The 24,461-nt window shown below is 41.6% G+C and overlaps 1 protein-coding gene across 1 annotated transcript in view; it reads right to left on the bottom strand.

Moving 5' to 3' along the window:
- The window catches only part of ZNF407 (zinc finger protein 407), a 456,641-nt gene that overhangs the window by 144,987 nt on the left and 287,193 nt on the right, over positions 1–24,461 (bottom strand). The window lies entirely within an intron of this gene.

Below are 24,461 nucleotides of genomic sequence, written 5' to 3'. Positions count from 1 at the left end.
GAATTTGGACTCGTGCAATTCATTAATCCCATGAGGCTGGCGGTTTTGGGGACCTTGGTGCTGATTTTTAAGTTGGCCTTTTACCTTAATCCTATGCACAACTGGAAGCACAAACTCTCAGGTTCTGCGATTCTCATCTCAAATTATTCTGGTGCCACTTGAGGGCACTGAAGGAGCTTCCTTCACCCCGAGAGCACACCTCTGAGGAGGAAGGAAAGGTACAAAGGGAAGCACTCTTGCCTCCACTGAATTTAGAGCATTAAAGAAACAAAGAAGCTTTGGCTTTTACGTTCTACCAAGTGAGCCGCTTCGAAGTCAGGCTCTAAAACAGTCTGGAGACAGAGAAGCATCGGTGTGGTAAGTGCCTGTGAGTTTTCCGAGCATCACGAACCATCACTGAAAGATACAGCGAGGGCCTTGGATGCCATACGCCAAACAGCCCTGAGAACAGGAAGAGATTCCTCTCACGCTGTCTGCCGACAAACACAGCAATGTGAGGCCTGAAGTGCCTGGGTACCGGGGAGCTGGCCTCTGCTCCCTGAAGCAAACTCCTCTACTCGCTCCTTCACCCCTCTCCACGTCTTTGCATCAGAGAGGGCACACCTAGACCCTTTCTGAACACATGCACAGCCGCTTCCTTTGTCAGAACAGTAATAAACAGGTAAGACACATTAAGCAGGTCGGGGCAGGCTGCGCCTAACTCGAAAGAAATGAAGTGTGAGGCTGGCCTCAGGTTTCCCGCAGAGCAAAATTAAGTGGCAGAAGAAAATCAAGCGATAGGATTATCAGCTTTTCTTGAGGGTACTGCCGAAGGACAAAATCCTGCCTGCCGGCCGCTGTGTGAAGCGAAGGTTCTGTGACCGGCAGGGCGGGAAAATGGTAGTTGGCAAACACGTGTCACGATGCCCACGAGACGGTGAAGGCTGTGCACCGCCCTGACACTTCCGAGTTACAGGTGCATCGTGGATGAGCCACGGCACCGCCACGTTCGCTTTCGGGAACGCACCCTAGGAAACACTGGTGAGGAATGCAAAGAGGGTTCTGATCTCCCAACTTTCCAGTAGCTGCGTTAGCACTCACAGGTAAAGGCAACCAATGACGTTAGAAATGCAGAGACCCGGAAAATACACTATCTATTCACTCACGAGGAGGGGGGATGGAAGAGAACCATGAAAGCAAGGCACAGTCCATGCGAATGGCCTGAGGAAGAGCACTCCACAAACGGGACAGGGACACCCTTTCCTGGAGAGGGCAGATGAAGCGGAAATGCAAATACTGTCCTCGTGAATGAACAGTCACCCTGCACTGTCACAACAGTTTTGTAACTGGATCCAAAGTATTCCTCTGGAAGAGCTGGGCCTCCCCCCTCCCATCCCCCAGCAGAGTAAGTCATCAATTGCGCATGCCCAGCTGTGTGTATTCAGAAAGACTGAATCAGAGAGATCCCCCTATAGCTAGACTCGAAACACCTTAAAATGTTAATGCAGCTATACAGCAATGCCCACTTCTGTTTTCCAAATATACTTTAATTATATATTAACATTTACATTAAAAAATATTTATAGGGGCACCTTGGGGGCTCAGGTAGGTTAAGTTTCTGACTCCTGATTTTGGCTCAGGTCATGATCTCATGGTTCATGGGACCAAGCCCTGCATCGGGCTCTGGGCTGATAGCCCGGACCCTGCTTAGGATTCTCTCTCTCTGCCCCTCTCCTGCTCACACTCTCTCTCTTCCTCTCTCTCTAAAAATAAACAAACATATAAGAAATATTTACAATAACAGCAAACACCTTTAAAAATAAGAAAAACTGGAACAGATATTTTTCAGTTATTTTCAGCTTTGCCTTCGGCAAGGGCTCTGCCAAGCTTTATGTTAAGTTTCTCTTAAAATCAGACTAAGTGTAAGTTTGTGAAAATATGCACATACAGCTAACCTCTTTCTTGCCACTACTGAATCACCAAACTTGCTGTTTATATAAATCCCTAGAGCTAATTAATAATCACAGTATTCGGTAAAGAATGAATAAATACCGAATGTGCTCTCGGTGCTCTCACTGACCTGCTCCTTTGAGGGTATCACAGGTCTCCTGGAGGCAGAGACAGTGAGAGATTCTCCTAGAGATTTTTTACTGGAGAAGGAAGGGGCCATCAGGAGAGGGGCTGACTATCAAAGGTCTCAGCTAGAAAGTGGTTAAGACCTCCTTCCTTATATATTTACATATCAAAGATACTAGACAGGTTCTAAGAAAAGGGTGGGGTTGTGGAGTCTCTTAATCCTATAAATGTCCTTGGGCTAAGAGCTCTGCATCCTGGGGACACAAGTAACACAGGAAAACATCTGAAGGTGGATGAAACACATGTCCACTTTTATCATTAAAAGGAAAATGACCATTTTTTGGATTCCCTGATGAGCTGAGTGAACTGTTCCAAATTACTCCCTTAATTCTACAGACCTCCCCTTTGTTTTCCATGGCACCGCGGACACCCCCTCAATTCACCAATGTTTACTCACACCAGGGAGTGAGAACAAAAAGCTCCCACTGTACTTCGTTAGTACTGTTATTTGAACTTCCCACTCTTTGGTGCCACCTACATTACTTCCTTATGGAAAAAGCTAGGCATTAAGAATCATCTGAGACAATCCTGATCAAGTGAGGAAATGAGAATTACCAAAACCCACCAACTTCAACACACAATGCATACTTAGGTACAAGAGAATATAAAGCAATGAACCGTCATCTTCAGTGAAGGTCTTAGATGACATGGAAAACAGAGTATTTTGTTTTTAGGAAGGGTGTGTCTTGGGCAAAAATAAACTAACACCTCTTAGGACCTAAAGAGCGTGTGAAAGGTAACAATCAGGAGACTAATGATGAACAAGCATAGGAGGGGAGGGGAGAATTTTAAAAGGTGAAAGCCTTTTTATTTAAAAATAGACAAAACAAGAAGTGGTGTGGAGCTTGGTACCTTATCATGTATTAAGGACTATTTCGTGCACATATATTTACATATACACATATTTTTATACTATATATACCATTCATATGTTTTATGCACAATACATCTATATATGTATTTTTATAATTTTATGCTTTCTACACAAACAGGTAAGACACATTAAATACATGATCACAAAAAAATAAAATAGGAAATGTCTGTCTGTAAAAGATACAATTTTATGCATTTCATGGATGACAGGGTATTTATACGCAATCAAAATCTGTTCTTCTGCATTTAATGTTATGCAATATTAAACTTTTTAAAATACTGGGACAGGGGAGCCTGGGTGGCTCAGTCAGTTGAGTGTCTGACTCTTGATTTTGGCTCAGGTCATGATGTCACAGTTGGTGGCATCGAACCCCACATCGGGCTCTGCACTGACACTGTGGAGCCTACTTGGGATCCAATCTCTCCCTCTCTCTCAGAATAAACACTAAACAAATAAAATAAAATATTGGGACAAAAAGGAACCTTTCCCACCTGCAAAATCAAAGTACTCCAATCAAAGCCTAAGAAGCAAAAGCTATGACATATTATGTCAATACCATTTAAAGCAGGATACCTGCAGTAAGTAAGGACAAACTTTTGATCCCTGCACTTGAGAGCACAACATAACATACTGTTGCGTGAATAATACTCTACGTTCATACTATGAACATGGAATAATGTCACAAAATTTGGTGAACAATAGAGACCAGACACCTTCTGCTAAGTAATTCTGAATGTTACTCAGCCTGAAAATGATCATCCTTCCCCAAAACCGAATTTACGAGTAGTAATTAGAATGGGAAAATGAAGTGGGGCTAATCAAAGACGGGACGTAGGGGAGAAGGAAGGATGTTCTAAGATATTATTTCTAATAGTGTCATATGTAAATCGCCAGGCATTCCAGCGGTTAAGCCCACTGGGCATACACTAATCAGAAGTGAGTGACTGAATAATGTCTTCACTTTGACACCCCTGATAAACAGCTTATTTTTGTCCCTTGTTCATAGATTGGAGGACTTAATATTATTAAGATGGCAATACTCCCCAAACTGCTGTACAGATTTAATGCACTCCCTGTCAAAAGCTCAGCTGGATTTTTTACAGAAATCGAAATGAGATCCTAAAGTTCACACAGAAATGCACAGGGCCTAGAAGAGTCAATACAGTCTCAAAAAAGAACTAAGTTGCAAGACTCACACTTTGCCAGCTCAAAAGTCACAGTAGTCAAGACAGGCTGGTACAAGAGAAACGACAGATAAAGGGACTCAGCCCAGTTCCACCAGTACGGGGATTCAGGACGCGTGCAGGAAGTGCTGGGACCACCACCGGCAGGCACCGTGTTAGTGGGAAAGTTATAAGGAAATTTAGACTTAGATTTTGGAATAGGACATGATGAAAATCTCGAGGCAGCTTACTATACATCCATGAAGACATTAAAGTATGATGTGTTATGTAAAATACAAGCTGGGCAACAGCAAAACGACCAAAATGGGAACGCATTTTAAGGCTTCTTAAATTACCTTACAAAGGAAATATTTTATTCAGTTCGAAGGCAATGCTTTTCAAAATAATAAGCAGAACATCAAAAGCGCTTCTAGATCTCTGCAAAATTATTTCTTAGTACGACTTACTAACTCACTACCTATTAACCCCCCCAAAAAACACATAAAGTTAAATTTATGTTACATTTAACCTAAGGAAAAGGAAACTTGAAAAAAATTCTACAGAATTTTTTCCTCTTTTGATGTATGTTATTTTGGTTATTAAAATGAAAAGCACCAGTGAGGTTGTGGAACAAACATCCATTGCAAACAAAAAGTCTAACAATGGGTATATACAATAAAAGTGCCTCCTACCACGGCCCCACTCTGCCTTGATAACTCCTTCTCCCCCAGGGAGATACAGTTTATAATTTCTGAGCCATCTTTTGGGAGAATTAAAAACGACTTTTTCAAGCCACAGATATACTCTCTACCCTCCTGGTATATAAACTTGCTGCCCTAACACAAGTCCGCCTCTTGCTTACCTCACCTAGCAACACAGCTTGGGGTCTTTCCACACCAGCATGAGAGAGCCCCCCACCCCCCCGCCCGATGCTACCTTCCACCCTCCCTACGACTCGCTCCCTTTCTTCTCTGCCTTCTTTTTCTCTTCTAATGGCCATGCAGTATTCCACATTATGAACACAGCATACTCTGTTTCAGTGATGCTCTACGGACGGGCATTTAGGTTGTTTCCAATCACTTGCTCGTATCAACAAGGTTGCAATGAATAATCTCGTAAGACACTTTCGATTTCTCAGGATGCCAAGAGAATCTCAGGATGCCCAGTGGAAGTGTTTCAAGCATCAGCGGGCATATGGTTTCATAATTTTGACAAATTCTGCCAAACTGCCCTCCAGAGAAGTTGTAGCAATTTACACTTCTACCAGCAACGTTTGAGCGATCCTGTTTCTGCACATTCTTGCCAATGAAGTGTGTTTCCAAAAGTTCAAGTTTTGCCAATTTGGTAGGAGAAAAAAACTCCAGCTCACTGGAGTTTCATGTTTTTTAGGTTTTACTTTACATTTCTCTTATAATGAACGAGGTTAAGTACCTTCAAATATCGAAATGCCATACGTATTCTTTTTCATGCAATGTTTTCATATTTTGATCTGCCTTTTTTTTTTAGTGTGATTAGTCATTTTCTTATACATTAAGGAGACTGACTGCCTAGGACAGAAGCTGCAAGTAGTTTTTCCTTAGTTTCCCTTTTCTTATTTTGACTTTGCTTATGGAAAAGCAGAAGTTTTTAAACTGTGTTCTCGGACTTCCTCATTTGGAAGTTACAAAAGAAGTGTCCCAAATTTGTTCTAGGACCTGTATAGTTGCATGACCTCACATTAAGTACCAGACCCGTTTCGAAACCATCCTAGAGCATGGTGCACAGGGTAGATCCAGACTGCTCGCTGGACCTGCCGGTACCATTCATGAATAGCACATCTTTCCCCCACTGACCTGAAATGCCATCTTGCTAACACCTTTATTTGTTCCAAGCAAATTCTGGACTTTCGATTCTGGTGAGCTGGCCAGTCTGTGCACGTGCCAATCTTTTCACTAAGCCAGGCTGCAGCAGGCTCACGTCTGGTAGAGCTCGCTCATCCTTTTGCCTCCTACATCACAGCTTGCCAGCCAGGCTATCATGGAGGCAGTCATGAGGCTGTGGTCTTCAGCAGGTGTAGCAAACACCTTGAGTTAATATAGAACCGGAGAGACCTGGGCCAGTAATAAATTAATAGCCCTGACGCAACTGAGTATTTTCCATGTATTTGCTAATGTGTACTGATAATATGACCTTTCTGATAAAGAAGCCGAAACAGAGAGAGTGGCCCGGATGCCGTGTGCGGAAGTGTGTGGAGAGTGCCTGTACACGGAGATCCTAGATGGATCTGGGTTTTCTGTTTCCCCAGGGAAGCTACACATCCGCCTCAAGACTCCCAAATTCTCTTGTGTGAAATTGATGATGGTCCTAATCTTTTGGTAACAATCTGGCATGTTACATATGTGAACTGATATAAAAAATTCTGGAAGTTCTACTTAAAGAAACATGTCAGTTTTGCTTAACACCTTGATTCCCAAACTTCCTGACCATGGAGAACTCTTTTTGTTTGATGGGAATAATATATGTATCTCATAAGGCTGTCTGGAGAATTAAAGTAAATCACATTAAACGTGTTCAGAAAACACAGTAGGTACTCAATTCTTTTTTTATTACTGCTGCTAGCCTTTCTATTAAACGCAAGACAGTGCAACTATCAGGGTCATTATTAGCAATTTTCTTACTGTAAATGAAAAGTAATTTCAAGTCATCTGAATAAAAGCAGAGTCTCAAAATAGTTATATAGTGTATATATGTGTACACACTGAGAAGTGAAATTTCTTCTTCCACCTGCTTTGGAGTATAGTCTTTCAACTCCTATCCTTGAAAATAATTACTCTGTAGTTAAGTTTTATGTATTGGAACAAGTGCATCAATACTGTGCACTACAGTACTTATTTAAAATTTCAGTGGAAAGAGGTTCTACTATATCTTTATAAGAGTAGTTTAAAATGACTAAGGAAAAATCCAAAGAAAGTATTTATGTAAATCAAACTTAAGAAGTTAATCATGTATTTTTTTAACCAGTAGTATTTAATTATAAACTTACTGGGCAAAAAACCAGTCTGAGCAAAACAAGATGATCTCTGGGGGAGAGGACAGAAAGCTACCGAGTCACTGCAGCTTGGAGGAATGTGCTCCAGTGCACAAGCTCAGGGACCGTTTCACAGTGCCCGTGACACGGCCCAAGGTACACAGTCCCCCACTGCTTATGTTCTCACGGAAGGGCCCGTAAGGAAAGAGCGTGATAATTTTAGACTGCAGAACATTTGTGCTGCTTAAATTTAAAATTGGTGAGAAGTTATAAGAATAAAGATTTTCATATTCCTTTGCCTAAAATGAAACATTTTATCGATGATGTTTAGCAAATGAATGTCATTTGGAGTGTTAAACCAAATACATCACCAGAATAGAAGGCACAAAGATCCATGTATATAAGGGATAAAGATGTCATTTTGGATCAATAAGGAAATGATGGGTTTTTTATAATAAATGGTGTTGAGTCAACTGCCTTCTGTATGGGGAAAAACAAATTAGATTTCTATGGCCTTAACTGTGTAAAAATAAATGCCATTTGGATTTTAAGATTAACATAAGCAAACTAAATTATAAAAGTGCTAGAAGAAAATACCAGAAAATATTTTTATAATCTGGGTTGGAAAGAGCATTCCTAAATTTTAAAACCCAAATGCTACAAAAAGATGCAGCAAAATACTCTTCATAAAAGTTAAAACTGCTACATGGCATAATACATTATAAAGTTAAAAAACAAGTCAAAGAAATGGAGAGAATATATGCAACAGATATAAAAACAAATGATTAATACTACAAAATGAGTAATTATGATTAATAAGAAATAAAGATAAATATCTCAAAAACTGAATGAAGAGCAACAAAACTAAAAGGCAACCAACAGAACAGGAAAAGATATTTGCAAATGACATATCAGACAAAGGGCTAGTATCCAAAATCTATAAAGAACTCACCAAACTCCACACCTGAGAAACAAATAATCCAGTGAAGAAATGGGCAGAAAACATGAATAGACACTTCTCTAAAGACATCCAGATGGCCAACAGGCACATGAAAAGATGCTCAACGTTGCTCCTCATCAGGGAAATACAAATTTAAACCACACTCACATACCACCGCACGCCAGTCAGAATGGCTAAAATGAACAAATCAGGAGACTACAGATGCTGGAGAGGATGTGGAGAAACGAGAACCCTCTTGCACCGTTGGTGGGAATGCAAACTGGTGTGGCCACTCTGGAAAACAGTGTGGAGGTTCCTCAAAAAATTAAAAATAGATCCACCATATGACCCAGCAAGAGCACTGCTAGAATTGACCCAAGGGATACAGGAGGGCTGATGCACAGGGGCACTCGTACCCCAATGTTTATAGCAGCACTTTCAACAATAGCCAAATTATGGGAAGAGCCTAAATGTCCAACAACTGACGAATGGATAAAGAAATTGTGGTTTATATACACCATGGAATACTACGTGGCAATGAGAAAGAATGAAATCTGGCCTTTTGTAGCAACGTGGATGGAACTGGAGAGTGTTATGCTAAGTGGAATAAGCCATACAGAGAAAGACAGATACCATATGTTTTCACTCTTATGTGGATCCTGAGAAACTTAACAGAAGACCATGGAGGAGGGGAAGGGGAAAAAAAAAAGTTAGAGAGGGAGACAGCCAAACCATAAGAGACTCTTAAAAACTGAGAATAAACTGAGGGTAGATGGGGGGGTGGGAGGGAGGGGAGAGTGGGTGATGGGCACTGAGGAGGGCACCTGTTGGGATGAGCACTGGGTGTTGTATGGAAACCAATTTGAAAACAAATTTCATATTTAAAAAAAAAGAAATCCATAATGGGGGATCTATAAAAGGTTATGTAAGCATTAAAACATAATCAATGATTCTAGTAGCCAAGGAAATAGAAATTAAAGCCTAACGTAACAGAAGGGCAAAATTTAAGAAGACTGGCAACATTAGTTGTTGGGAAGGGAGATGAATATCACTGGTGACCGTGTCGGCAAAGGCTTTTGGAAGATGCTTGAGGATTGCCTAAAAAATTAAGATATACACACACACACACATGCGCGCACACATGCGCATACACACACACACACACACACACACACACACACACACACACTCTTGGATTTAGGAATTCAATTTCTAGAAATTAGCCCCAAAGAGAATTGTTAAGCCATTATTTATAACACCCAAACACTAGGAAAAATTTAAAGTGGATATCTGTTAGCAGAGGAACGGATCATTACTTTACGGTGATCCACACTGTGGGATTCAACACGGCTGACGGGTAAGTTAACTTGTGAGCGTGCTGCCCAGAGTAGGAGCCGGGACCCCCCCCAGAGCTTCATGGTAGCCAACTTCACCCTGGCAGAGCACTGGGCAGATAGAGCCTGACTGCAGTGAAAGAGAGGGTCTTCCCTAACCATTGCTTCGTGGCGTCGGAACAAGGCAAGAGGCCCGGACTGCCCGAGCACAGCCCTGAACACGCACCCATGAAGAATGGCACTCGCCCAGTGGTGCAGCTGAGAAGCTCCACAGTCAAAGGGCCAGGACTCTCCCAGCCCAGTGCCCAACACCATGAACTCCAAGTGTTGCCGCAGGGTACAGGAGGCCTGGATGTGGGCAGGGACCATGGCCACACACTGCACTGTGACTTTCTCCCGGCGAGTGTTGTTGAAAAAGGCCCAGTGTGTATGCCGTTCATCATTCATCCTTATTTGTTGGACAAAAGCCATCAAGTAAAATGAGGCAGACCTTATGTCCCACCACGGAAGATTTTCCAAGACACAGTATTAAGTCAAAACAAAAATAAGGCAAGTCCCAGAAAAGTCACATACGTGGCTCCTTCCAGCTTCTTAAAATTCTATATGCATAGTCACATAGATATGTCAATGCATGAAATGGGGAGAAGAAGGGTGGCCAGCAAACTATTCATGGTAATTATCTTTACGGAAAAGTTTCCAAGTCAGGAAACTTGTATGTTTGCTTAGCGTATTTTTGGATTACTTGGATGATTCACGAGAGTATCTTCTAAGTTTTATTCATGTAAAGCATATATGATCAGAGCATGTATCTTAAAAACAAGTGGGTTGTGCAGTATTGTATCAAATGTAAATGTTATAAACAATAAGCAGTATAGCGGACATAAGCTGAGAACGGACATGGAAATCTCTAAATGCAAAGTTTCTCCTATTTACATAGGACATTTCAAACTGATGAATCATGTAAAGATTTAAGTAGGGTAAGTCAAGTTTTAAGGGTAATCACTTGCATTACCAAACAGAATATTATAATAAGAACAGGGAGGTAGGAGGGGTATAGTGGAAAACAGGGTAATTGAGCTAACTTTTGGATATGGTACAACAGCCAGATGCTGTGCATAAACAAAGAGAGGAATCAGCAAAGTACTTAGGTTATCTCCAGCAGGACCAAAATATGAGCGCTTACAGGTAGTTATCTCAGGGAAACGGGGTGCAGGAGGAAGACGCTGACTTTTCAAGTGACAGGGTTGAAACAGTAAAAATAACGTAAAATGGTAACTTTTATGGGTATTGAAGTAAAATACATATTTAAAAATAATGGCATGTTTAATTACTTACAAAATTATCCAAAGCCTCTTTCTTTGTTGTTGGGTTTTTGATAAGATACAAAGAGTTTATAGATATCACAAGTAATCACGAAATACAATGTCCTGAATTTTTCCTACAAATTTTAATTGGATAGTTTCTGAATCACCTCGCTTTAAATTCTACGAACTTTTTCATTTTTCCCATTAACTAACTGGTGGTTTCTATGGATAATTCGTACCAGATCACCTATATTCATGACTTTCCGCTGTTCATAAATCCCAATTCTTCGAAATCAATTGCTATGGCCACAAGAATTCATGTACATTTTCTCTATTTCTCAGTTATAATTATGTTAGCATTTGCTATGTGATATAAGGCGCTGTGCATCATGTGATGCTACAACAGAGCCACATGTTCTAAGAAAAATGAATTTGGGGGCGCCTGGGTGGCTCAGTCAGTTAAGCACCAACTTTGGCTCAGGTCATGATCTTGTGGTTCATGAGTTCAAGCCCCCATGCCGGGCTCTGTACTGACAGCTCAGAGCCTGGAGCCTGCTTTGGATTCTGTGTCTCCCTGTCTCTCTGCACCTCTCCCCTGCTTGTGCACGCATGCTCTCTCTCTGTCTCAAAAATAAAATAAACATTAAAAAAAATTGAAAAGAATCTGTAGGTTAGCACAAAAATGGATGAAAGCTGATGCATTACTGACCATCTCGCACTACTCCTGAGCAGATAGACGTGTGCGGGTTCCAGGTTATAACCCTGTCCAGTATTCACAACCACGTTCCGAGCGAAGCTAGGACACTAACACGTGCTCGTGGGGAAAGGTGCCCAACGTCAGCCACAGTAACAGCCTACGTGTGACCCACAGGGGGCCTCTGTACGTACGCCTGCACAGTGGGGGCTGGTCTAGAAGCCATGGGAACAAGGCCAGCCTTCCAGACCCGGTCCCTGGAAGGCACTTTCAGAACAGAAGTCACAGATGCCCAATTACTGCTTTAGTTCATATGGAAAGTGTACAGTTACAAGAAAAATCTATTTTTTACCTGTATTGACTTATTATTTTCAAAATAAATGTATTCAACATATATTTAATTTTGTGCCTACCTCACACAAAAAAAGAAACATAAAGATGAAACATTTGTTTCCGCCCTCAAAGACAATACAATTTGACAGAGGAATCACGTATATCAATAGCCATAACTCAAGGCTGTGCTTCGCGATATGAAACTTAACTCCGAACAGCGTTTAAAATCTCACCTGTCCACTGCTGCACCCTCCCCCCTCCTTCAGTGGCATCTTTAATTGATAATGGCCTAAAATCACCTCGCTTTCCACACTATTCAAAATGCTCTACTGGTTTCACCTGATTGCGTGCACACTTCCGTATGGACACAGCACCACCTGTGCCACCAGGCCCGTCACGCAAAGACTTTCGTCTCCCACTAACACTGCTACTCGTGTTCCCAAGAGCAGGCACAACCTCCCACCCACTCTTCAATGTGCATGGTCCCACGGTCATGTCCAATTACATCACTTCTCCGTTCAATCTGCTCAAGGTATCTACAACCAGGAAGGGGAAGAGTTGGCTTTAAACCTAACAACCTCCTTCCCGCCTTCCACTCTACTGGAGAACAATGAAAATCCCAAGGAAGAAAATGGTAGGAAGCGACACTGAACTCTGTTAGAATCCCAAATTATTTGTTAGCATTTAACACTTCAAGAATAGTCCCCTCACATGCCCTGTTAAGTGAGAAGGAGACAGACCTAAATGTGCGGCCAGACTTGGTCTGTCCTCCGTGTCACATGGAGGGGGGAGGGCCCGCCAGTAGGGGCGAGCCCTGAGGAACCTTGATTTCTCCTTGACTCTTCTTCAGATCAGAGAGAAAGAATACGTTTCATTAACTGTTTCAATCCTTAATATTACCTGCTGTGTTGCCGGGTAGGAAAGGAGGGAACTTCTACAGCAGGCGCTCTGTGAGACTTCAGTGTGCTGTTCATTAGGAGTCTAACAGGGGCGGACACGGGGAACGCCGTAGAGCATGTTCCTCAAACTTATTTGGCCACAAAAACACATCTTCTAGGCTGAGCTAACAATACGGCTTGAAGATCGTGACTTGCGAAAATCAAAATGTCAAATTAGCCCTACAAATGGTCCCACCTCCTTCCACTAATCTTCTGCCTGGCTGGCGGACGTTCTCTGCAGTGTGGTCCTGCCGCTCTGCTTGTACTGGACCTTCGAAAAACACAGCCCCCACCCCACTCTTCATCTCTTGGCATTTATTTCCTCACAGGATGCGTTTTACTCTTCCCTTTTGTTCACCAGCTAAGCTTGGCCAAGTGAAATGCTGTAAAACCAGGAAAGGCATGTGGATGAGAAGCCTTCTGAGAGAAAGGATGTGTACTAAGGAAGAACAGGAAAGTGGGGCCCGGCCATCTTTCTAGGTCCACGCAATCACCGGACTCGTACTATGAGACAGGCCAAGGTGGCAAAACAGAGTACAGAGACACGTTCACAAAGGGGCCCGAAATACTGGCACCTGAAATAAGTCACCTGTTAAAAAAAAAAAGGCTACTTTACAAATCACGTTATACACACACACACACACACACATACATACATACATACAATTTATGGAAAGTTTATAGTTGAAAGCTTTTTCAAATTTAAGATGATATAAGTAAAATTTCACTGAACCAAAAATGTTCCACACTACTTCTGATACTCTAGGCCAGAGCTTGGTTTTGCTTGGCACAATCTAATAATGTTAAAGAGAAGAATAAAAAGACTCGATTTAAAACACCAACAAGTTCCTGCGTGTGAGCCTAAGAGTGCAGCTGATCAGGTGGTTTACAGACCCGATCTCATAAATTGCCACATGCCCAACAGCTCTGGTAGTCTAGTCGGGCTGGGGGCGGGGAGGGGGCGGGCTGCCCTAAATTTAAATACGAATTCTCAAGTGGCTAAAAGGAGACTTCGTCCCCCCACTAGCTGGCACACTGGAGGAACTGGACGGTCATCCACCCAAGGCAGGATCAGGGAGAGGAGGTGGGACAAGAGAGAAGACAGAAAGTTTCACTGCTGGTCCCTCTCTCCAGGATCCTTACTGCGCTGTCACAGGAAACCATGAACTTGCCCACCTTTGAAAGTGTTTTGAAAGAATCTTTCCCTGGCTCTAACTCTGTTCCCTACAAAGCTCTCTGAGTTAAGTGTGTATTTGTTTGATAGTAGATTTCAAGTGACTACGTCATTCATTTTGTTAGACTGAGTCTTACCAAAGAGCACTGAAAGCTTTTCCTAATTCTGAAGTTACATATATGATCACTTTTGAAGAAACAGTTAATATAAAATAGTCACTGACGACGCGGGGCCACTGGATTTATTTAATAATCTACGTCCATTTTTACAAAATGCTCCACGTAATGCATTTAAAAATAATAACCGGTTCATTTCAGTCTCTGCACACAATGCTTCCCTTTGTCCCTTGTAAGTCTCTCAAATGTCTTATTTTAAAGGAATATATAGTACTCCCGGAAGACATTTTCCCATTTCTATTCTCTTCGACTCCTGCGAGCCCTTGTTCTGTGTGATAAGGCAATCCCCTCCGGGATCAGAGCTGTGTAGTTTCGCACCACGAGTGACAAGGACTCGGCTTGAATAACTGCTGTGCGCAGGTTGTAATTATGTCAGCTGGAGTGTTGAACAAGGGGACTGATTAATGTGAGCGCCGGCCCAGGCGCAGGCCCTATCAAAACCTCCACGCAGGCCAGCAGTGGGGACGGGTTAAAGCGGAAAGACAAAACATGCTGTATCGCCCATGATAGATGAATTGTTCCACCAGTCTTCAGGCAGATGTTCTGGGACAGTATAATATACAATTACTCTGCCTTATCACTTTCCCAGGGACAATAAAGCTTCCTCCTTCTATAGCTCATGTGAGTGAAGGCAAAATTCGTTTTACTTTTACAACACTGACTCACTTATCATGGTGCCTTGATTGTGCTTTTACAGCTAAAGCAAACATATATTCCACTTTTAAACTAAATAAAACCCCCCAAAAACAAACAAAAAAAACAACCTTAAAAATAAAACTGGATCCTTGTTTTGAATCTCTTCTATGTCAGAGCACACAATGTTTTAAGAGACTGTTTTGTTAAAAATGGACGCGAGGAAGGTGATATATGTGTGTGTGCATATTAGTTAAAAATAAGTACGTATAACTCAAGAAGTAAGATTTGGATTGTACAATCATTATATTCATAACATCATTTTTCAGTGGCCACACAGAAATCATTAACTGAAAGGAACATGTAATTAAAAATATACATATGCTGAGATCATCCATATATCTCTCAGGCCCAGGCACACGGCTCCTTGAGTGTGAGAGGGTACATTTCCAATGACACACTTACTACTGCCATTCCTACTTGGGGTCTCCGGGTCCCTTCTTCCCCAAGGAAGCCGAGTGAGTCCAGGAAAGGGATGCTGCCCCGACCATGTCAAGAACGCACCGCAGACAATACTGAAACGAACCTACTTCGGGAATGCTAGGGTGACTGTTCCTACTTCCTTCACTTGTACTCACAGAAATGCTGCCCCAAATTTGTGACAAGATGTATAGAACCATCTCAATTTGCAAAGGGAAATGAATGCACTTTTCATCTGTAAAGTTAAAAAACCAGCTAACACCAAGAAACTGAGATGCTGCCGTAACCATTTTGGGATAATCATCATCTGCAAAGAAACAAAGCAGCAAGAAATCCAATAGGATCAAAGGACATCCACACACAATGCTCCTGAATGCAAAAACAAACAAACAAAAAGCACACGCCAGCCTGTGAGACAACAGCAAAGACTCACTTCCACTGCAGGGGTGTGGTACGGCGACCCCGACACGGCACTTACGGTGCACCCTACGCTATGTACCCTCTCACCCTAAGGAGGGATCTACTCGCTTTCTCTCTTCATACTGTACACACACCGACCCCACTATCCACATGATCCTTATTGTTACATTTCTCTTGGGGGGACCATTCCGGTAGAGTCCTAGGTTTCTAGGAGTATGGCAATTTGACGAAGGCACGGGGTCAATCTGAAACAAACAGAAGTTTCAGCACAAGCGGACACAGAAGGCATGATGAAGTCCACAGCTGATCAAAGGGCTAGGCCATACCTACAATCCGCTGGACGAAGCCACACAAACAACCCACAGGTAAAAGAAATCGAGCAAACTGTAAAACATCCGGTGTCATCGCCAAGAGTGCTTGAACTCCTCCACTGGCTGATGACGTCACTAGAGTAGCCTGTTAGATTTATTGGTCTGAGAAGAACCCCGAGACACTCACAAAAACTGTTTAAGTCACAGGAAAGATGTCACATTTTGAAAGATTGCATTTAAAAATGAGTGTTTGTTAAATGACTACACTGAATCGTTAAGTGGGTGCCAAGCGGATTTCTGAGTTGCATACACGGGTGAAACCAGGACGGCCTTTGTGGAAATTCTTCCTATAAAACAAATAAAATCCCAATGTTTGGGGGGGTGAAGGGGAGGCGGGGAGGCAGAATAATGCCCTCACACCATCTCCACATTCTCAATGCAAGTTGTAACGCAACAAAGGGAAGAGCGTGTGTGGTGCAGAAACACCGCGACAACAGCTGCCCGAGCAGATTCCGAGCTTCCGAAGCTGGAGCTCTCCATGGACAGGGGCTCCCACGGCGAGAACGCGAGGCGAGCCGTGGCTCGGGAGGGCTTCTGCCAAGCCACGGAGGCCTACTCAAACACACCGCCAGTGCCCTCCACGCGGCACAAAACCAGCACGCCGAGCCTCGCGTGCCCCATCCCGGCCCCTGGGTAGGAGACAGCACTCACCCCGGCTATTTCACTTGGCTCTCTCACCCTGGCAGGTAGGCACCCACAAAAACCCTAAGCGGCGATCTCTAGCACACAAATGAAGACAGATGCACAGGTGCAAAGTGCACCTGCCCGTCTGCCCTTCCGGCTCTCACCGTCTCCCAAGCGTTGTCACGGGGCGGGCGTCGGAACAGACCTTCCTTCAAGACCAGCCCACCTGCACTCTTGCCATCTCCTCAATTTGTGCACTTCCCTGGTCTCTGTCCCCGGCCCTTTGCTGGCACTGGTCTCCGAGAGAGAATCGGGGGCCTCTTGGTAACGCGGCAGGGGGACTGCACTGCCCTTACTCTGTGAAGCGTCTGATAAGGCTCATCTGCTGCCCGAGGTCCCTTCCGTTTCTGGGAAGCTGCTTCTCAGCCCCTGTTACACTTGCAATCTGCCCCTCTGCGTTTTTCCCGTTCCCCAATTTCAAGGGAAATATCGCTCCTATCGATTGATGCCTTCAAGTTGCAAGTCTATGAATTCTGGTTATGTTTCTCCTGACATTTTTCCTCTAGGACCGCACGTGGGCATTTCAGGGTTAACACATCCCGAACCTCACTCACTCTGCTGAAGAGACCTTCCTCCTCCGGCAGCACAGACCTCGGGAACCGTGCCACCATCCACCATGCAGCCCTGGCATCTAAAGGGTGGCATGACTCTGTCAGCCTGCCCTTGAATCCAGTGATTTGATCCATGCAGCCCACCTCCTGACAAGCACTGGGACCCGCATGCCATTCTATCCTGTGCCCAGTGTCAGTTTAGGGTTAGGGACTTACTGTTTCCACCAGGGACCTTTGCAGGCATCTATTACATGACCTCTCTGTCCCCCGTTGTGTCCCTCCTCAGGCTCCCCCTTCGCACTGCGTCAGTGAAATTGGAACAACAAAATGTATGTCCCTTTCCTTCTTAAAATTCTTCACTGGGCTTTGGGGTAAAACTCCAGCTACCCAGGTGTCCCTCACCACCTGGTCCATGTGCCCGACACTCCGGGTTGGCCGAAGTAACCAGATAAAGTCAGATGAAAAGTATAATTTGGGAGTAGAAAACAGAACAGAAACTTAAAGTAAAATTAAAGCTATCTGAAGTTTTTAGAACAAAAATTTGTCAAACTTAACTGTCAACCACTTCTTACCCCCAATAACACAATCTCAGAGACTGATTTACACACAACAAATAAAAATCTGCCACATTTTCTCTCAGTGGGAAAATTCTAATTTGTTTTATGACACTTCATATGTTTGTTAAACATGTAACTTAACAATGAAGAAACAAAACATATCGAGGAAAGAAAGAGCCAAGCACAGTCAACTAACATATATTTGAACCTTAGTCAGTGAGAGATCTCCAAAAGATATGAAAGGAGGGATGTGGGTTGGTTTAGCAAGTTTCAAGTTGAAATAATGAAGAATAAGGAATTAAACTTTAAGGGGCATAAGTAAGGGTTAACATTAGGTTTAAATTCCCTGTGTGTGTGTGTGTGTGTGTGTGTGTGTGTGTGTGTGTGTGTTGGGGGGAAGTATCAGGTTACACATTACCTCACAGAGTAACAGATTCTACAGAGTAACAGGTTTATTTCTACTTCAGCTGGCTGGTAGCTCCGTAGGAAGGAAGATGGAAGTTATCGCTGTCTAAAAGAAACTTTACGGGTATTATTCATTCTAGAACTTCTCACAAGCCTGCTACTTCTCACAAATAGGAGAAAGCCAACAGTTTGCATTACATTCTCTAATTAAGAAAATACCGACGTCGTCGTCTCATTTGTAGAGACCTTCTTAAAGTAAAGGCAGAGCACACGCTCGTATGTCCTTCCGCACTGTAGGCCAACACCCTCCTCCACGGAGGCGGGTTCAGGGTACAGAAGGTACGCGGATACAGGAGCCAGGTTACGTCTTGCGCCTCACAGAAACTACCGCATCACCCCTTTCTAAATGTTTCAAGTCTTTCTTTCTCCCCCACTTGTTTATACAGGCCCTAGCACAGCAATATTTCAGAATCTGTGAAAACAACAGAAAACGACAGAACTACTGTGTTATCATTCCCATTGAACTAGTGACCGTGGTCCAACTTTCAGGCGCTTCACAGCTATGTTAATATTGTTTGGTTACTTTCTCCTCCAGCCACATCTGAGTCTGTGAAACCCAATACTACGCTGGAAGACGTGCCTGATGTTCCACTGACTCTTGTCAGCCCCTCCTGGTGATTACAGAGTTTTCCCTAATCAGCTACTGTGTGTGAGCCTCTGACGCTAGGAGATATAGATAGTTACACAGCAGAGTGTTTTGTTGTGTGATAATAGCTCTAATGTCTGAGGAATAACTTATTATGCAAGAGACTATTGCCCAAAAAAATATTTTCTATTTTTTTCATCTCGAAGGCCTTACTTTCTGCCACAATATATACACATATATCTAACTACCACCCAGGGGACTGTCCATAGTAATTCCTTGTAGAAAGACCATCCCCAAAGATAGCTTTGGTCCTTTTATAATGACTGGATCTGGGATTCGGCAACCGCGGGTTACATAAACATGTTTGTCTAGATTCTACTTGAAGAGATAGCAGAGGGAATCTGTGGTCACTTTGTGTTCAAAATGGCTCTTCTAATTAATCTGCGATCTCAATGCTTATTTCAGCCTCATCCACAAACAAAACAACTTACTCGTATGATAAGCAGAACAAATTATCTCAGTGCTTTTCCCCCTTTTAAAGACATCTGAACAAAACTGTAATTTTTAGTGCTATGGAATCTATTTGTTTAAAAGTCCACAGATTTTCTCTTACTCAAATGAGCTTTGTTAGATGAAAATTTACCCACATTAACTAAAGGCCTGATATAAAAAAAAAGACTTGTGCTGCCTTGGGACAGGGCCCGTCAGGCGGGAACGAAATTTAAAAAGCCCATGTGCTTGGGTGCTACCGGGCAGGGAAGGAAAGTCTGAATAACACACGCTGTGTACAAAAATAACACCAGACCTAAACAGTACAGAAAATACAAAACCAAATCAAGACCACAGTTAGAACCACTGAGATTAAAAAAGAGATCACTAATAAAACAGTCAGGGAGAAAGAGAAGATACTTGTACAGAGAGAATTCAGTTCCTGCCGAAACGGATAAGAACAGTAGGCAAAAAAAGAATACGTTAACATAGAGCGCGACTTTCTCAATCCACTATGGAAAATCTGAAAAGAAGATCCATTGAGGTCATTTCGCAAGACAAGCCCTCAAAAGCCCCAGGTCAGCTTACCGCCAACATGGCCTCCACGTGAAAGACAGTACAAGTCCATCACAGCTGTCATCTCGACGCGTGCCACGAGGAACCCCCCAGCAGCACCGATACTGGCCGCCGACCAAACATGGCTTCACAAACCAGCCACGCTGCTGACCTCTGCCTGCGATTAGCTGAGCTGTGCGGAGTCACCAGGGCGCGCTCGCCTTCCAGGTCACCACGCAAGGAAGAAAGCCTTGCAACTGTCATCATGCTACGAAAAGTCTGCGAGATGGCTGGATTTCTAGGCTCCCCAACGAACCTTTCAGTCTAAGTACCTTTGTGTTTTATTCCCTTATCTGGATTGGCAGTTACAATAGAGCAGAATATAGAGACAACAGATTTGAGGTAAATGAAATAATGAGACCGTATTCACCGGTACTTTTTTTTTTTAAAAATAGTACTTTTTAAAAAAAAATTTGGTGAGAACATTTAAGCCCTACTCTATTAGCTAATTTCAATGATACAACAGTCTTATCCGAAACAGTCGCTATGTTTTACGTTAGGTCCTCAGACCTTCCTCTTCTTGTAACTGAAAGCCTGCACCCTTTTAAAAACCAGTCTCTCCCCACTTGTTTAGCGCCCCCCATGCTCAGCCCCTGGAAACCACTTTTCTGTTCTCTGTTTCTAGGAGTTTGTCTTTTACTTGTTTCTTTTTTTTATGATTCCATATATAAGTGATATCGTGCAGGATTAGCCCTTCTCTGGCTTAATTCACTGACAAAAACAGTTTTGATTTAAAGTCTGTTCCGATATAGCTAGGCTTGTGGCATTAATCAGAGTTCTATAAATATAAACTTTATCTAATATGAATACTAGATATTCTCATTTGATCACATTTATGCAGTGTCGTTATTCTTTGAGAACTTCACAGTCACCCATCAGGAGCGAATGCTACCTCTGATTTTTCTGACGAAACAACGTGCACTGTTCGTTGGGTGCGTACAACTGCACTTCTCTCTCGCGATAGATGATGTTCGGCTACGTGGACCAACACCTGCTTTTATTTCTTGTCACTATTCAGGGCAAATCCAAGTTTGCTCTAGCCACTGCTTCTCCTGGTACAACCTGGGAACCCGCACAGGAAGCCAAAGGAAAATTGAGACTCTCAGAAGAGATCATCCAAAAGGAGAAAATTATCCCCTGTGGAGTTGGTCTCCTTAGCTCAGGATGCTGCTGGAGTAAGCGGAAAGTAAGAACAATGAGAACCACCGAACACTGAATTCTTAAGGCCACGATAACCAAGGTAGTCTGTCTTATTATTTAATTATGCATAATAAACATAAAGTATTTACACAGCAACATTACATACGAACGCATAATATTATCTAAGACCTGAAACAAATTTTCATAACTGAGACTCTTCATAGAAATGTATGTTTGAAAAATTAATTCAAACTTTAAGGGGATATAATTATTATGAATACAATCTTCTGTCCCTGCATCGTAAAACGACCTAAAAAATGCTTCCAGCATCTTGTAAAATTAAGACAGAAATCAACCAAAAATATTTTTGACGAATATTTTCTAAGACAGAAAACATATTTCAAATGGTTGTGACAAATGGTGAGTTCTCTCTACTCCAGTCACATGTGTGAAAACTTACTGAATTTAATTATAAAAAAAATACTAAGGAAAATATTTACAGGGGTAATAAAAGAGATGTTAAGGAGTTTCACAAGAAGCCCATTTCTAGTTGAGATACCACCTTGTCCTTGGTTAAATATTGCATCAAGTATTCTGAGCCTCCCCCTCACCCAGACAGGAAAGAAAAATCTTGAGATCAAAATCTTATGTATTAATGACTTCTATGGGCTACACTGGCCAAGACGTAAGTAAACCAACAAGTAGGGTTGAAAAAATCCAAGCGTCTTTGCTACAAGTTTAGCAAACAATAGAGGGATCTTTAATATGAGGCAGGAATTGTACATTTTATTCCACAGCAACATGATATATCATATTTCTATTAGGATTATAATTTTGAGTAACTTAAAAAATAATAAGAATAGTAAATAAAATGAAAAACAGAAGAGTAAAACATTTTTTTTAAAGAATGTGTGTAAGACTAGGAATCTACATTATACAGTTGAGGAAAACTCTGGCCAAAAGCAATCATAGGGAACACTTAAGTTATTCCAAGATCCGTTATAGGGACACAATACGTAAATGATCAAATTGCCAGAGTTTCGCTTGACGTTTTAGTTTTCTTTAATTTGCTAAGTGGCATTTAAAGTATAATATATGATTATTCTTAATATTTTTAATACTGCAGGTAGCCTTTTGTCTTAGTTCTCATGACTTATCAGTGGTTTGATGTTTAGTATACATTTATTGTATTTCCCCCGTAAATCCTAAATCAAAAACAGAAGCCAATGAGAAGTTTCACATAAAAGAAAGCCCAATTATAGCCATCTATTTTTTTTGTGAGAGCCAGTGTTACCAGTGAAACAGAACATAGTTTGGTATTAATAAATTCTATGGGGAAATAAGGATTTATATTTTTAGGAACAGTACTTTAACATTTTAAAGGTTTTCTATTTTGTAACACAGAAGTGACAACTAATACCTAACAAAGGGAAATAAAAATACAGAAAACTGCTAGACTGTTTCCATTTAACGTAGAAACACATCTTAAGAATTTGCTGCATAGATAACATGGCAGAACAGTGTGCCATGAATCCAAATTTATGCTCTGAAATTAATGAATAGTAATTAATGATGAAGAAGTTACAGAGTAATGATGGAATATACTGATTTGTAATGGATTCGACTTTTGGATATTTTCAACAGTAAAAGCTTAGGAGAGGAGTACATGTTTACATTTGAATAGAATGAGATGTCATTGCCTAAATTAATAATGCAAACTTGAAAAATAGCCCCAGGTTCAAAAGACCAATTATAAAATTCTTCTGTAAACAAATCTATATTCACATTTTTCATGAATAATTATTAACTACAACTATTTCTTCACTAATATTCCATTTATATAATAAAAATATATTTTCAAGTAAAACTTAAATAATAGTTCAGTTTCCAACAATGGTAACTTTACCTGCAAATAAGTGTTAATAACGACAAAGATAGACATAATTTTTTATCTACCTACATTAAGGAATAATTTTTATCTCTCTACATTAAGAATAAAGATCTAAATGGGAAAAACATATTGAAGTATTTTAAGCAATAAAGTATTATGGAAAGAATCAAGACAAAGATAACAGTATCTTCTTTGAAATATGTGATTATCTTATAGGTATTTTTATTCTCTGGAAATCTACACACTCAAATTTATCTATCCTGTGAAAAAAGATATTCTCCTTGTTGTAAGATAGATATGGTAAGCATTTCCTACTTACTATGCTATGCAACCAAAACAATCATTGTGAACTTACCTGCCTGCTCATTTTTAAGTCTTTTGTTCATCAACAAGAAAACAACGGTATCTGCTGTAAATTCTATATTTCGTTCATAGTCCCTAACATCACTATTCATGTGTCTGCAAGGTTTTGTATTCCTAGGCAAGGTTAACTTGTCTTCTGTTCACGAGGGAAAGCAGACCTAACCATATCAAGATTGATAAAACTCTCATACGAACAGAAAGCACTGAAACTACTAACTGCCAATAATAATCAAATTCTTTTCAAGTTTTAAGACCAAACTACCCTTGTATCAAGAATTTCAAACATTTCTAAAGGAAATTTGATAGATCATTAGATTTAAGTGTCCTGAGTATTAATTCATGGGATGGCGACAATATTCTTAGAAAACACAATCTCCTTTTGCGCACAGTGGCTGATGGAGGTGTCCGACAGATGGGGCCCAGCTGGCTCAGATGCACTTCTAAGTGGAAGGGATAGGGCGTCAGGGAGGTAACTTGCATATGGGACACGTAGTAGAACTTCAAGCTCAGCAAAAGCGTAACACAATTTCATATCAAGAAACCTGAAGAACGTTGAAATGTTTAAGCATACAAAGACTTAAGAGTCTACCAAAACACAGTACTTACCGGAGAGACAATATTCAAGTCCCAACCATTGTAGTCATACTATTATTAAAAGCCATAAGTCCTACGTCCAGGAATTTGTTTTAAAAGATCATGCATAAGATATGCATAAAGATTTGGGAATAAGCATTTTCAAAGGAAAAACCAAAAATGGCCCAAATGTCTAAAAACTTAGTAAAGTGACTACTGCATATTCATCTAACTCAGAGCTATGCCAGTATCAGGTTTATATTAAGAGAAGAGTAATTTTCAAATGAGGCACTTGAAATTCTAAGGTATTTCAGCAATTATCCATCAATTGATTTTGGATTCAATGTATTTTTAACAAATTCAAAAACTGGGAGAAAAAATCCATTATGACATGTGTTATAAATACATTTCAACACACCAAAGACTCTCAGGGCATCGAAACTCTTGCACTGCCTCACTGAACACTATCGTGAGATTACAAGGTGTAACCGTTCAAAGGTCTAATCTGGGACGAGAGGAAACCCGGGGTTCCGGTATCTCAGCCAGGCCCGGCCAGGGATGTCTAAGTGCCCCTCCTCTAAATGAACAACA

This window comes from Prionailurus viverrinus, chromosome D3, assembly GCF_022837055.1.
Source record: "Prionailurus viverrinus isolate Anna chromosome D3, UM_Priviv_1.0, whole genome shotgun sequence".
NCBI classification, from domain to species: Eukaryota; Metazoa; Chordata; class Mammalia; order Carnivora; family Felidae; genus Prionailurus; species Prionailurus viverrinus.
The sequence above is the reverse complement of the archived record's forward strand: the minus strand, read 5'-3'. Positions and strand labels throughout refer to the sequence as shown.